General features: G+C 43.2%; 1 long non-coding RNA gene across 1 annotated transcript in view; it reads right to left on the bottom strand.

Moving 5' to 3' along the window:
• The window catches only part of LOC103658227, a 61,776-nt gene extending 50,392 nt beyond the window's left edge, over positions 1 to 11,384 (bottom strand). The window contains exon 1 of the long non-coding RNA XR_005836312.1: positions 11,319 to 11,384. This is a non-coding gene — a long non-coding RNA (uncharacterized LOC103658227). The remainder of the gene's footprint in view (positions 1 to 11,318) is intronic.
• Positions 11,385 to 11,787: the final 403 nt, after the last annotated feature.

Below are 11,787 nucleotides of genomic sequence, written 5' to 3' on the forward strand. Positions count from 1 at the left end.
ACTTCTCTGCCCTTGCCAGGGAGCTCATCACTCAGTTCCACTCCTTTCTCATGACAGGATTCAACATGTCATGAACAAAAGCAGCCACCCATCCAAGAAGCTTACTTCCTCCTAGAAGGCAGGGGGAAAGGAAAACTTCTGAACGTGAATATGTTGCTTTTTTTTTTTTTTTTTGTCTTTATCTCATTTACTCACCAAAATATAGACTGAAACGTATGGAAGGAGGCTGATATCTGAAGTCAGCTGACCTGAATTGTCTTGGTCACTGTGTGTGACTTTGGAACAATTTACCTAAACTTTCTGGCCTCAGTCTCTTTATCTATAAAATAAGGTAACAGTATTGCCTTCATCACAAGGACGTGGTGATGATTAAATGAGAAAATATGCCTTGTCATAAGAAATAGCAAGAAAACTATGAACTGCTCCATGAAAATGATTCTCAGTCCTGCTGGCTTTAACTCTTTACATTGGTATGGATATTATTTACGTATCATTCTCAATCATTACAGAAGGTTTAAGAAGATACTTAGAGGCATAAAATGGTCTTTTTTCCAAATTGTCCACTTTGTTTGAAATAGATCTTTTTTTTTTTTTTTTGGTTATTTGCTTTTTTAATTGAAGATCAGTTGACCAATACAATGTTATGTTAGCCTCAGGTGTATAATATGGAGATTTGACAATTCTGTACATTACCCAGTGCTTACCACAATAAATGTAGTCACCATCCGCCAAGTTGGTCACTCTTGACAATCTTGGCTAGAATATTTAGATCAGTCAGTCACCTTTGCCTGTGTAATGAGTTACCTGATTCTACCAACATATTTTGGCGAACTCCATAAAGTGGACTCCAGAATCTTTCAACCATTAATTCTCAACCTGAATTTCTAATTCTCAGACTCAAGCTCCACATAAAATTTCCAAACCTTAACTATCTGTAGCACAAAAGGTATTTCTGATCTGATCCCCTTTTAAAAAAGAGACTCCCGTTCATTTTGCACTGTAGAAATCGAGATTCCCACATCCCCGAGTTTCTAATGAACAGTAGGTAAAGGCATTAGACGCAGGTTAAAAGAGGGCTACATTAGAAGGAACGAGAGTGTAAGAACTCAGGACCAAGGAACAAGTCACTAGAGTACTTACACAAAAATACCAAATCTATTCCTTCTAAAATAGCTGAAAAAAAAAATTGTAAGCATACGTGTATCCGGTGCTCTCCAGTGAAAAAGATTCCAAAGTAATCCCTTCAGATTCCAGGTGGGAAGGTGTCGGTATGAATAAGTCAGAGATTGGGTAAAAGGGGACCTAAAGAAAGAGAGTCACAAAGTGATATGCAAGCTAACGGATGGTGGCACCTGGGATCTCCTTTATTTTTGAGCTTCCCATTTGGGACATGGGTACCTACAGGTGGAGGAAGAACAGACAGCTGTTGCAGCACCTACTGGGGAAAGGCAGCTGGCGGTGGGGTATCTTCTCCCACTTTTAATGGAGATCTGGCATTTACCTTGGTTCCCAACTGCCTATTGGCTAGCTCATCACTGGACTGAGGGAAGATGGATGAGAAAGATGAGCAGAAGAGGCTCGGAAGAGATTTTTTTTTTTTAAGATTTTATTTATTTATTTGACAGAGAGACAGCCAGTGAGAGAGGGAACACAAGCAGGGGGAGTGGGAGAGGAAGAAGCAGGCTCCAGCGGAGCAGGGAGCCGGATGCGGGGCTCGATCCCAGGACTCTGAGATCACTCCCTGAGCCAAAGGCAGACACTTAATGACTGAGCCACTCAGGTGCCCCTGGAAAGAGATTTTTAATAAAACTATTGAATTGCTCTCTGCCAGATTTCATATCAGGCAGATAATCAGCAACAAATTTAATTTCCCTTGGTCTTCTCTAATGAAGATATGCCATCTTTTGTAGAACATACAAGTTTAAATAGGCAGGTTGTCTGGAGAGCTCACAAATTCTGGGTAACCTCAGGATTTCCTTATGTGAGAGTTTTCCCTTAGATCATCCACACCATGATCAACAACCGCAGCTAAAAAGGAAATAACAAAACCTGGATTCCATTCCCAAACAGGCATTCAGCTCTGCCCAAGCTGGTAAAAAACTAAAAGCTCCAAATGATCATGTGCTCAAATTGTAAGACTTATACTTGACAATGAAACCCAAATAAACGTAACACCATAAGACATTTTCCATTGATCCCTTGCGTTCCACTGCATTTTGCTTAACACAAAGCTCATCCACGCGTGGTTAGCAGAGAAAATACCTTCAAAGGCAGAGAAAGCTAAAGAGACCTGTCCATGGGACAACAGGCTCAGCCATGGAAACTCCACACTCCAGACTGAATTTCACAAGCAGGAGACAGGCACCACCAAACTGGGCCCAGCGTCATGGCTATGGCTTCTACTCCCCTAATCTGGCTCTATCTATGAGTCAAGGGAAAACCTGGAAAATGTTATACAGCCACCGAACTTGAAGGTATTTCCGAGGACGCCATCCCCAAACAAGCACCTTTCCCTGTTCCCTGGATACCTACCCACCTTCAAAGAGCGATCACATTGAATCTCTCAAGACGAACCTGAAAGGATGTTGAGGTGCTCCAGAGAAAAGTCCAGTGGATTTTCCCCCAAATAGGGAAACTTAGTTCTTTAGAGCAAATCTCAAGAATCATCAATCTTAATACTTAAGCCTTGCATTGCAGACATTGACATTAGGAAATAAAATATACAGAGATTGCCCCAATCTTGACAGGAATGTCAGTTTTCCATCCATCCATTCAGTAAATATTCAACGAAACCAAACATCGACATATAAAACAACCATGTGACAAGCAAAATGAGTAGAAAAATAGTGAAATAGACTTTGCCTTCAAAAAGTAAGTCAAGGGGCGCCTGGATGGCTCGGTCAGTTAAGCATCCGACTCTTGCTTTCGGCTCAGGTCACGATCTCAAGGCGATGAGATAGAGCCCTGTGTCAGGCTCCATGCTCGGGGGGAGTGTGCTTGAGATTCTCTCTCTCCTTCTCCCTCGGCCCCTCCCCCCCCACCATACACGCTCTCTCAAAATAAAATAAAAATCTTAAAAAAAAAATGTGCAGACCGCGGTACCACTCAGACTGCAGGCCAGGAACGGCTGCTGCTCAGACTGCTCTGGTCAACAGGGGCAGGAGCGCAGAAATGGAGAGAATGCATTTAGAAACTTTCGTAGCAATTTCAGAGTCAACTATGTCCGTTGAATCTAATAATAAAAAAGATCTCTTAAAAAAAAGATCTTAAAAAAAAAAACCTAAGTCAAGACATATACATTAAAACAAAAACAAGATCAAAACCAAAAACCCACAATAAAAAGTAGAAAACAGAGATGCCTGGGTGGCTCAGTCAGTCAAGTGTATGCCTTTGGCTCAGGTCATGATGCCAGGGTCCTGGGATCAAGTCCCACACCGGGCTCCTTGCTCAGTGGGGAGCCTGCTTCTCCCTTTCCCTCTGTCCCTCCCCCCTGCTTGTGCACTCTCTCTTTCTCTCTCTCTCTCAAGTAAACAAAATATAAATAAATAAACAAACAAACAAACATTAACTGCCCTGACAGGGGTGCATATAAAGTGCCGTAGTCGTAGTCGTGGGAGTTCAGAGAAGGCTGAAATTATTCCGGGTGCAAGGGGTCAAGAAAATCTTCACAGAAAAAAAGAGTATTTCAGATGACCTTTAAAGGATGGGTAAGATTTCAACCTGAAACATGAAAGAAAAGTGCATCCAGCTGGAAAGACTGGCCTAACCAATGGATCTGAGGAGGCAAATACAGAAAAGAAGACATTTTTCAGTCTGACTGGAAAATAGGCTGCAAGGCATATAACACAGAGGGGGGAAAGTTGGAAAAATAAGCTTTAACTATTTCATAGATGGCCTTCAATAAGAATTTGGAATTTATATTGTAAATAATGAAAAGCCACTGAAGGTTTCTGAGCTCAGGAGTGGCATGGTGAGACTTCAGAAGGTAGATTAGAGGAAAATGCAACCAGAGGCAAGAAGACAAGTCAGGAAAGAAATACGACAGTGTAGGTAAAAAAACAAAGATCTGGGGTTTCAGAGAGGTCACGAAGAGGAAGGGGTAGATAAATGTTGCTGAGTTAGGGTCAACAGGATTTGGTCATTGGTGATCATGTGGGACAAGGACATCAAAGATCATCCCGAAGTGTGCATTCTGGGTGTCTGAGAAGCCAGTCATATCACCAACGGAAACAGAACTTACGGGTGACAAAGCCTGCGGAACCCCTAAATGCTTATGTTTGGCTGTCAGCTGGCAATGTGGGGCTGGTGCCAGGAAGACACAAAGGGGAAATCCTAAAGGCCCCATGCCATCCTGTTACTTTGTCTCCCTGTGATATTTGCCACTGGTGACCCCTCTCTGCGTAAAATTCTCCTCCTGGGTTTCTGGACAATACTCTTTCCTTGTTTTCCTCCTTCCCCTGCAGCAAGTCCAGCCTAGACTCCATAGCTCCTCTGCTGCTACTTGTCCCCACGGGCATTTTCCACCAAGCTCCGGCCTCCATCCTTTCCTCGTTCTACATCCTGTCCCTGAAAGGTCTGTCTGCCTGTTGCTTAGCTTCACCTCCGTGCAGACGGCTCCTGTGAAAGATAGTGGTGGGGAGCACAGGCTCCGAAATCAGCCTGGACTCAAATCCTAGCCCCACCCCTTGCTGGACACATCACGTTGGACAAGTCACGTATCTTGATCTTCCTCGTGTGTAACATGTGGCAAAAGGGTTGTGAAGAGGATTTAAGGTGAGGATTAATACAGAATCTGGCACATTCTGTATTATTGTGCCGGATTCTGTATGATCTGTATTCAGAAAATACAGAACACAGATCGTACAGAATCCGGCACAGATAATTACCATTTACCGGGGACTTATTATTCAGAGAAGTCCTCAGTAAATGGTAATTATTATTAACCAAATTTGTAACTGGAAATCCGGTCTCTCTCCTGATGGCCAGGTCCGTATAGTCAGTTGTCAGATGGGCAGGATTCCCGGAAGTCCCAAAGCGAACTCACCATTTTCTCACCTCCCACAACCCTTTGTTACAAACATTCATCCAATCATCCAGATTAGAAGCCTAATGGGACACGTCTCACATCTCTCCCATCCCCCTACCCTCCACATCCATTTCTTATCAAATCCTATAAGACAGAATTCCAAGTGATTCAAAAAGGCATCAAACACCCATTGTTATCTGGCCCCCACTCCTCGTCCAAGCTTATTTCCCATCACGCCCTCTCCTGCCTCGTATACTTACACGTTCTGCCCCAGCTTCATACAAAGGTACTTGCCATCACTCACAAACATCAGGTAATCTAATATAAACGTCTTTACACACTTCTTTCCTCTGCCTGGACCGTCCTTCCGAACTCCCATGCCCAATTCGGATAATTCCTATTTGCCTTTAAATACTCAGCTTGTGTCACCTCCCTCTGAAGCCTTCCCTGGCTCCACAGTACAATGCCTTTTTCTCTGCTTCTATAACAAAGTGTGCACCCCTGTTGTGCTACTTACCACATCGGGATTTTGACTTTCTTGTCTCTCTTCTCCAGTAAACTGTAAGGAGCTTACAGGCAAAACCCGTTATCTTATTCATTGCTTAACTCCCTCCTCCCCGATCTAGCACTGTACATAGCACGTTTCCTTAAATGATTTCATATATAAATGAATAACTGAATAATCCAACAAAACAAGATAATCCTAGATGCTTCATGCTTCCCCCCCCTCCCGCTTTTGTCCACATGGTTAATCATAAGATTCATGTAGCTTGCCTTCAGTTCAGAAGTTTTTCTGGTTTAGTAAATGCCTCTATAACAATAACCAAGTTTTCTTTCCTATTATCCAAGATACATATTTTTTAAAGCTAATGGATGTTTTTATTTCCTTCTTGGTGATTTTCTGTGTTTTCCAGATGTTGTTGATCTCTTGATCTGTACCAAATCAGTCATCTGACAAAATTAGGAAATTTAAAGGAAAGCCTGAAAGAAGTTTAAGTTCACAAATATGATTAGACTCCCTTTAATTCAAATAGTTGTGTAATGTGGTGCCTAAAGATTAGCATTCAGAATGCCAAACCGCCATTGTATTGGGTGTTGGGGGAAGGGGGAAACATACAGTAAATTCCAGGTGAAAAGATATTAAAAGGAAAAAAAAACAATATTTTTAAAGCACATCCTCCTAATTCAAAGGTAACAGGTCCTACTACTAAGGGGCTGAAAATAAGAAAGCCATTTCCCAGTCATCACAGTGAACCTACAAGACCAGGCTTGGATGCCCATCGGCAGCCTCTGCTGTAGAGGCTCTTGTGGTTTTTCTGCAGCTTCATAGGGTCAACCTCTCTACCCTCTCGTTGCCCTTGCCTTGACCTACAGGAATCGCTGCTGGAAAGCATTGTACCCTGCCATCACCTTCCTGGGATCCTGCCTCTGACCCACCCCCAACACACACCTGGACTCTGGGCCTGAGCAATCTCCCCCAGTGCCTGGATGGACAGCCCCTCTGTATGCTGGGCTTCCTCTAGCATTCCGGAACTGACACTGTACTCTAGAGTCCTAGACTTTTTGGTGAAAAGTTCTCTTCCAGGTTGAGAGAATGAATCACAGAAAAAGAAAACCCTCAAGAACCGGGGGATCAAAGATCCGTGACTTAGACAATGCTGCCACCCATCGGCCAAAAATAAAAGTACTCCTGGTCTTTTCACGGAGTCTGGAGTGATTTCATGGGCCATCTCATGTGGCTTTGGAATGGGCAGTAGCTGCATTGTTATTACCATTATTGCTGGTGATCCAACAGTAAGTTTTTGATATTTATAACATAATCACAATTACAGCAGGCCTACGAGTCAGAGCCGCAGCAGAAATTGAGGTTCTGGGAACGCTAAGCAGGAAATCAGTTCAGACTTTAAAAAAGGGAGTGAAGGGGGAGAAAAGTCAGACAAAGTGCCCTGATGAGAAAAATAGATGGAGAAAGAGGCAGGTAACCCCGGTAGACTTCCACACATCACACACTGACTGAATGAAGTACATTCACATAAGGAATCTAATTTAATCCCCACTAAAACTCTGCAAGACTAGCATTTTTGTGCCCATTATTAGAGTGGGTAAAGGCCAACGAAGCTATAGATTTGCAAAAGCTCACGGGCCAGACAGAGCAGGGGCTGGTTTGAACTCAGTTCTGTCTGTTCCATTCCCAAAGTCCCTTCTGATTACATCAGACGAAAACCACCTGTTCTCACTGCTCAAATTGTTTAGGGCAGACACTGAGTCTATAAGATTGTTTTCTTGTTTTAATCACAGTCTCCTGCTGGGGTGTTAAATAAAGTCAATGTTTTCGGTTTAAAGGTTAAATGTCCAACAGAGGAATGCACACTCTGGGAAATCTGGTGCCACGGATTCTCCGTATCCAGAGGGGCTCTTCCCCCCCCCTTTCCTGCCCCATTTTTCTCTCCCCTATAAAATCCTCTGCCTCACTACAGATACAGTAACAGTTTAAAGCTGTGCTGTCCAGTTCAACAGTCACCAGCCACATGTGGTGGCTAGTCCAAGTTGATATGTACTGGACAGGTAAAATACTCACCAGATTCCTAAGACTTCATACAAAAATAAAAATATAAACTATCTCACTGAAGATTTTTATGTTGATTACATGGTAACATAATATTTTTGATCCAGTAGGTTAAATAGTTATTATTAAACTTAATTTCACCTATTTCTTTTTACTCTTTGATGGGGCTACTAGAAAATTTTAAATTATGTGGAAAGCTCTACATTTCTATTGGCTAGCACTCGTTTAAAGACATGCAGACATACTTTTGTAAATAAAGACATTTCGTACATTAATTAGTACAAGATAAGGGCATGAAACCAAAATCTATGTCTTCCTCCACTGATAGACAGAAAAGTGCCACCTGATGTTCAATTAAGACAGCTATAATTATTAACCAGGAGTTTCACATTGTGAAGAAACTAATGAAGCCTGATTTTTTCTGATTGTGTGTCTTACAGGTGACTGACTTGTTCACTAATTATCCCAAAGTTTTCATCCTGCAGATTACATTAATAACAGTGTAATTTAGATATTAGAAGCACGTGGCTTATCAGGCTCAACAGAGAACTTCACATTTCTTACATTAAGGAAAATAGGGTCTATTACTGCTCCACTCAGAGCTGTGTTCCTAAGGCTACGGTATCTTCTCGTCCCTACTGAGTTCAAAACCTTTAAAGCAGAGGGAAGTTTCACCATGAGCAAGACTGGTCATACCTTAAGATTAAAGCAATTCCGCTTCTGAGGCTCCTTGCAGGCTAACTAGGGTTTCTTGGCAGGTTTTTCTTACCAAAAAGAAAGTTTTTCTAACCCCAGAAAAGTGGCCTTAGAGAAATCTACAAGACAAGAACTCCTAAAAATAAGACATATTCAAAGTTCCTAACCCAGAAATTATAGGACCGGATTAGTCAATGGCTCCCCAGGGTGACAAATCACTGTTCAAACCACTAGGAGTTAGCTCCTCTGCAGGGCCCTCAGAACAACGGTCCCTTGGGACCAAAACACATCAGCAAGGGTAAGGGCCAAGAGGAATGCCCTCTGCCTGCCCGAGAATTTTGTTGACAAGGCTCCTCTCACCTTGGAGCCAGGCTCTATGTCCATTGTGATGCTGAGTTTCCAGACAGGAGGAGGCTGGACTAATTGATTTCTCAAGTTCACCTTCAAAACCAGACTCTGATCCTCCACTCTCCACTGAAAGGAACACACCCAACAAGTTAAATCGAAATGAAAAAAATAACCTTGGCCTGAGATCTCCTAGGAACACATTTGAACAGTGCATAATGCAAACACAACAGATAGCTTCTGCCAGCTCTCCTCAATTTTCTCTGCTATGTGTGATAGTTTCCATGGATGAGACCAGAGATGTTGGTTGTAAATGATAGTCAGATGTTTAAACAATTTTGTTGCTGAAACATGATAATTTCCAGAAGCCCCTTTTCCATACACGGTATCTTTTGGTGAGACCCACCACAAAGAAAATGAGTTGTACAAGAAGAATGGCAGAAGATCTGGAAATTAACCAGGAAACTGGACCATAGCATGCCTCAAACAAAACAAAAAATCATTAATAGGAAACAGGCCAGTTTTTAAGGGTCATGGAAAGAATATACACTGGGTTCTCAGCAACTGGCTATGTTTCAAAGTCAGTAACCTCCAACTTGTCAGGGAGGATTGTGGTTAATGCTGTGAAAGACATGTGCTGAAAGGTTTCTAGTTGCCCTTAAATTCCTGAATTTCTACTCAGGATATCATACCACACATGTGCAAAACAGAAAAGTCTGGTAAATTTTAAATGGATCCTTCTGTAAGTAAACTCAATATATAAAATCTTAACTTATAAAATCAATACATTAGGCGGTAATCACATATTCAAAAAAAAAGATAAACTTCAAACTATTTTTAAGTAAATTTTTTTCCTATTCAGATATTAGATTGAATCACCCAAAATTGCCAAATTTTGACTGTTTTGACCAAATAAAGCCAAAATCCTGGCAATCTCATGTGGTTCAATGTATAATTTCATTAACAACATAAGTACTAGAAAAATTTAAAGAGAGAAGAAGGAATCCCTACTAATTTCAAAGTAACAGAAATGAAGATTTTTAAAAGTAGTTCCTAAATAACAATTCAAAGTCATCAGGAAAATATTTTGTTCAACATTTTCAATTTTGGTCTACATAATTTTTCAGTAACATACCTATAGCCTGTTTTAATCTGAGTATTACAGGATGCAGTTGGTGATCACTAAGACACTTGGTAATGAATTTGGTGCCTAAAACAATAATAAACTCCACACTTACATATTTTCACATTTATGTATTAAACTATCTTTGAGATTAGTCTATTAAGCCACGTCCCTAAATCCTTTGTGAAAATGAAAGGAGAAAAAAAAAAAAGAAGGAAAGATGAATTAATTTTGATTATCAGAATTTACACAACCAAAAGAGGATTGCTTTCAAAGGTGTCCCCACGGGAGCTATCTATCTGCTTCTAGGTGGCACTACCACACTGCTCAGAATGTTTATGGAATTAGTCTTGGAACCGCCTTCAAAACTACATAACCAGTACATTACTTAATAGTCCCAGTTCTCCTTCTCCCTTTTAAATTCCAAACTAGGGCCAACCGCTATTAACCTGCTCATTCCACAAACTTAGATCCAAATGCTCTGGGGTTATTTACTAAATACATAATTTATCCAAACCCATAGAGTGCACAACACCAAGAGTGAACCCTAATGTAAATTACAGACTTTGGATGATCATGTCATGTCAATACAGGTTTATCAACTGTAACAAACGTACCAACCTGGTGAAGAATGTTGCTAATGGGGGAGGCTATGCATGGGTGAAGACAGGGGGCACATGGGAAATCTCTGCACTTGGATTTTGCTGTGAACCTAAAGCTGCTCTAAAACAAACAAGGAAACTTAATTTTTTTAAAAAATTACATAAAAAATGAAGTTAAAAATCACTCTTGGGAAAGGGGCATTTATCTACATTGAGGTTATCCAAGAATGCCCGGCACATATTTCCCCTTTCCCTTTATGTCCCCTTATCCCTCCTCTTCTCCATCATCAGTACCCTCTGAGAAGAAAAACCAGGTGGGTCATCTATGAACCAAGGCGATTAGGAATGAGCGGGTGGGGAAGGTCCTTGGGGGTGGCCAGCCCCGGTCCCACCGAGTGGCTTCGGTATATCCCTTTACTCTTTCCGCGTCTGCTGATGCATCTGAAGGCTGCAGAGTGCGGCCAGGATTCGTGAGGTGAGCTCTCCACGAGAGGAGAAACGCGCCCTGTGCACGCCAAAAACAAGACAGACTGCTAGCAAGCGTCAGAGGAGCAAGCGTGGAGCGCGTTTTGCTCACGGAAAAGGTAGGGAAGTGAGAAGAGGGCTGACCGCCAATGTTTCCAGAGTTTCCTTAAACAATTACAATGACCCATAAGTTACAAGTATTTCTCAGGCCCACGTCAAGGCAGGTGGATGTTCGCTTTAAGGCTGACAAATAAATAAAAGGAAGTATTTCAAGGATAACGGCTGAGGTAGAGCTCCCCTCTCGGAGGCCATCGCCTCTCCACGTCTGAAGGGGGTGAAGGACTTGGGGTCTGGGGCCCCGGCTCCAAATGCGGAGCTCAGCGCGCACGCCGTTAGCCAGCCCGCCCCGCGCAGAGCTGCCGCCGCCTCATAAGCAGCACAACGCCCCGGAACCCGCCAGCCGGAGAGCCACCGCAATCCCCCCCGAGAGTTTACCTGCGCTGCCTCGGCGTCCCTTTTATAGACGGGCCGAGGGGCCGCCCAATGAGCTCCGCGCTCTCTGACGCGCTCTCTGTGCTCCACCAATCAGGCGCTGCTATGTAGAGCCCGAAGCTGAATGGTCAGACTGCCGGGGGGCGGGGCTGGGGAAAAACGAGGCGGGACCCAGGTGGGAACGCTTTTCTCTCGCCTAGTGAAACGGGGCTTAGTGATGCGAGCCCGGACTTCCAGTTAGGGGAGGGCCCCTCAGCCAGGGGTTCGTGTGGGGCGCGGAGAGCGGTTTCAGGGGAACCCAAGCACGTGAGAGCCCCCTGGATGGGTGCTGGGATGTGGGAAGGGCCCGCGGAGGCCGCTCCTGGCTGAGGTGGCGTACTGCCAGCATTTCAGGAGCCGGCTGCTGGAGGTGCCCGGTTCACCCAGTCTAGGGCTTGCTCCCTGACATGGGAGAACAGGACAACCCAATAAT

This window comes from Ursus maritimus, unplaced genomic scaffold (genome assembly GCF_017311325.1).
Source record: "Ursus maritimus isolate PB19 unplaced genomic scaffold, ASM1731132v1 scaffold_2, whole genome shotgun sequence".
In the NCBI taxonomy this organism is placed as follows: Eukaryota; Metazoa; Chordata; class Mammalia; order Carnivora; family Ursidae; genus Ursus; species Ursus maritimus.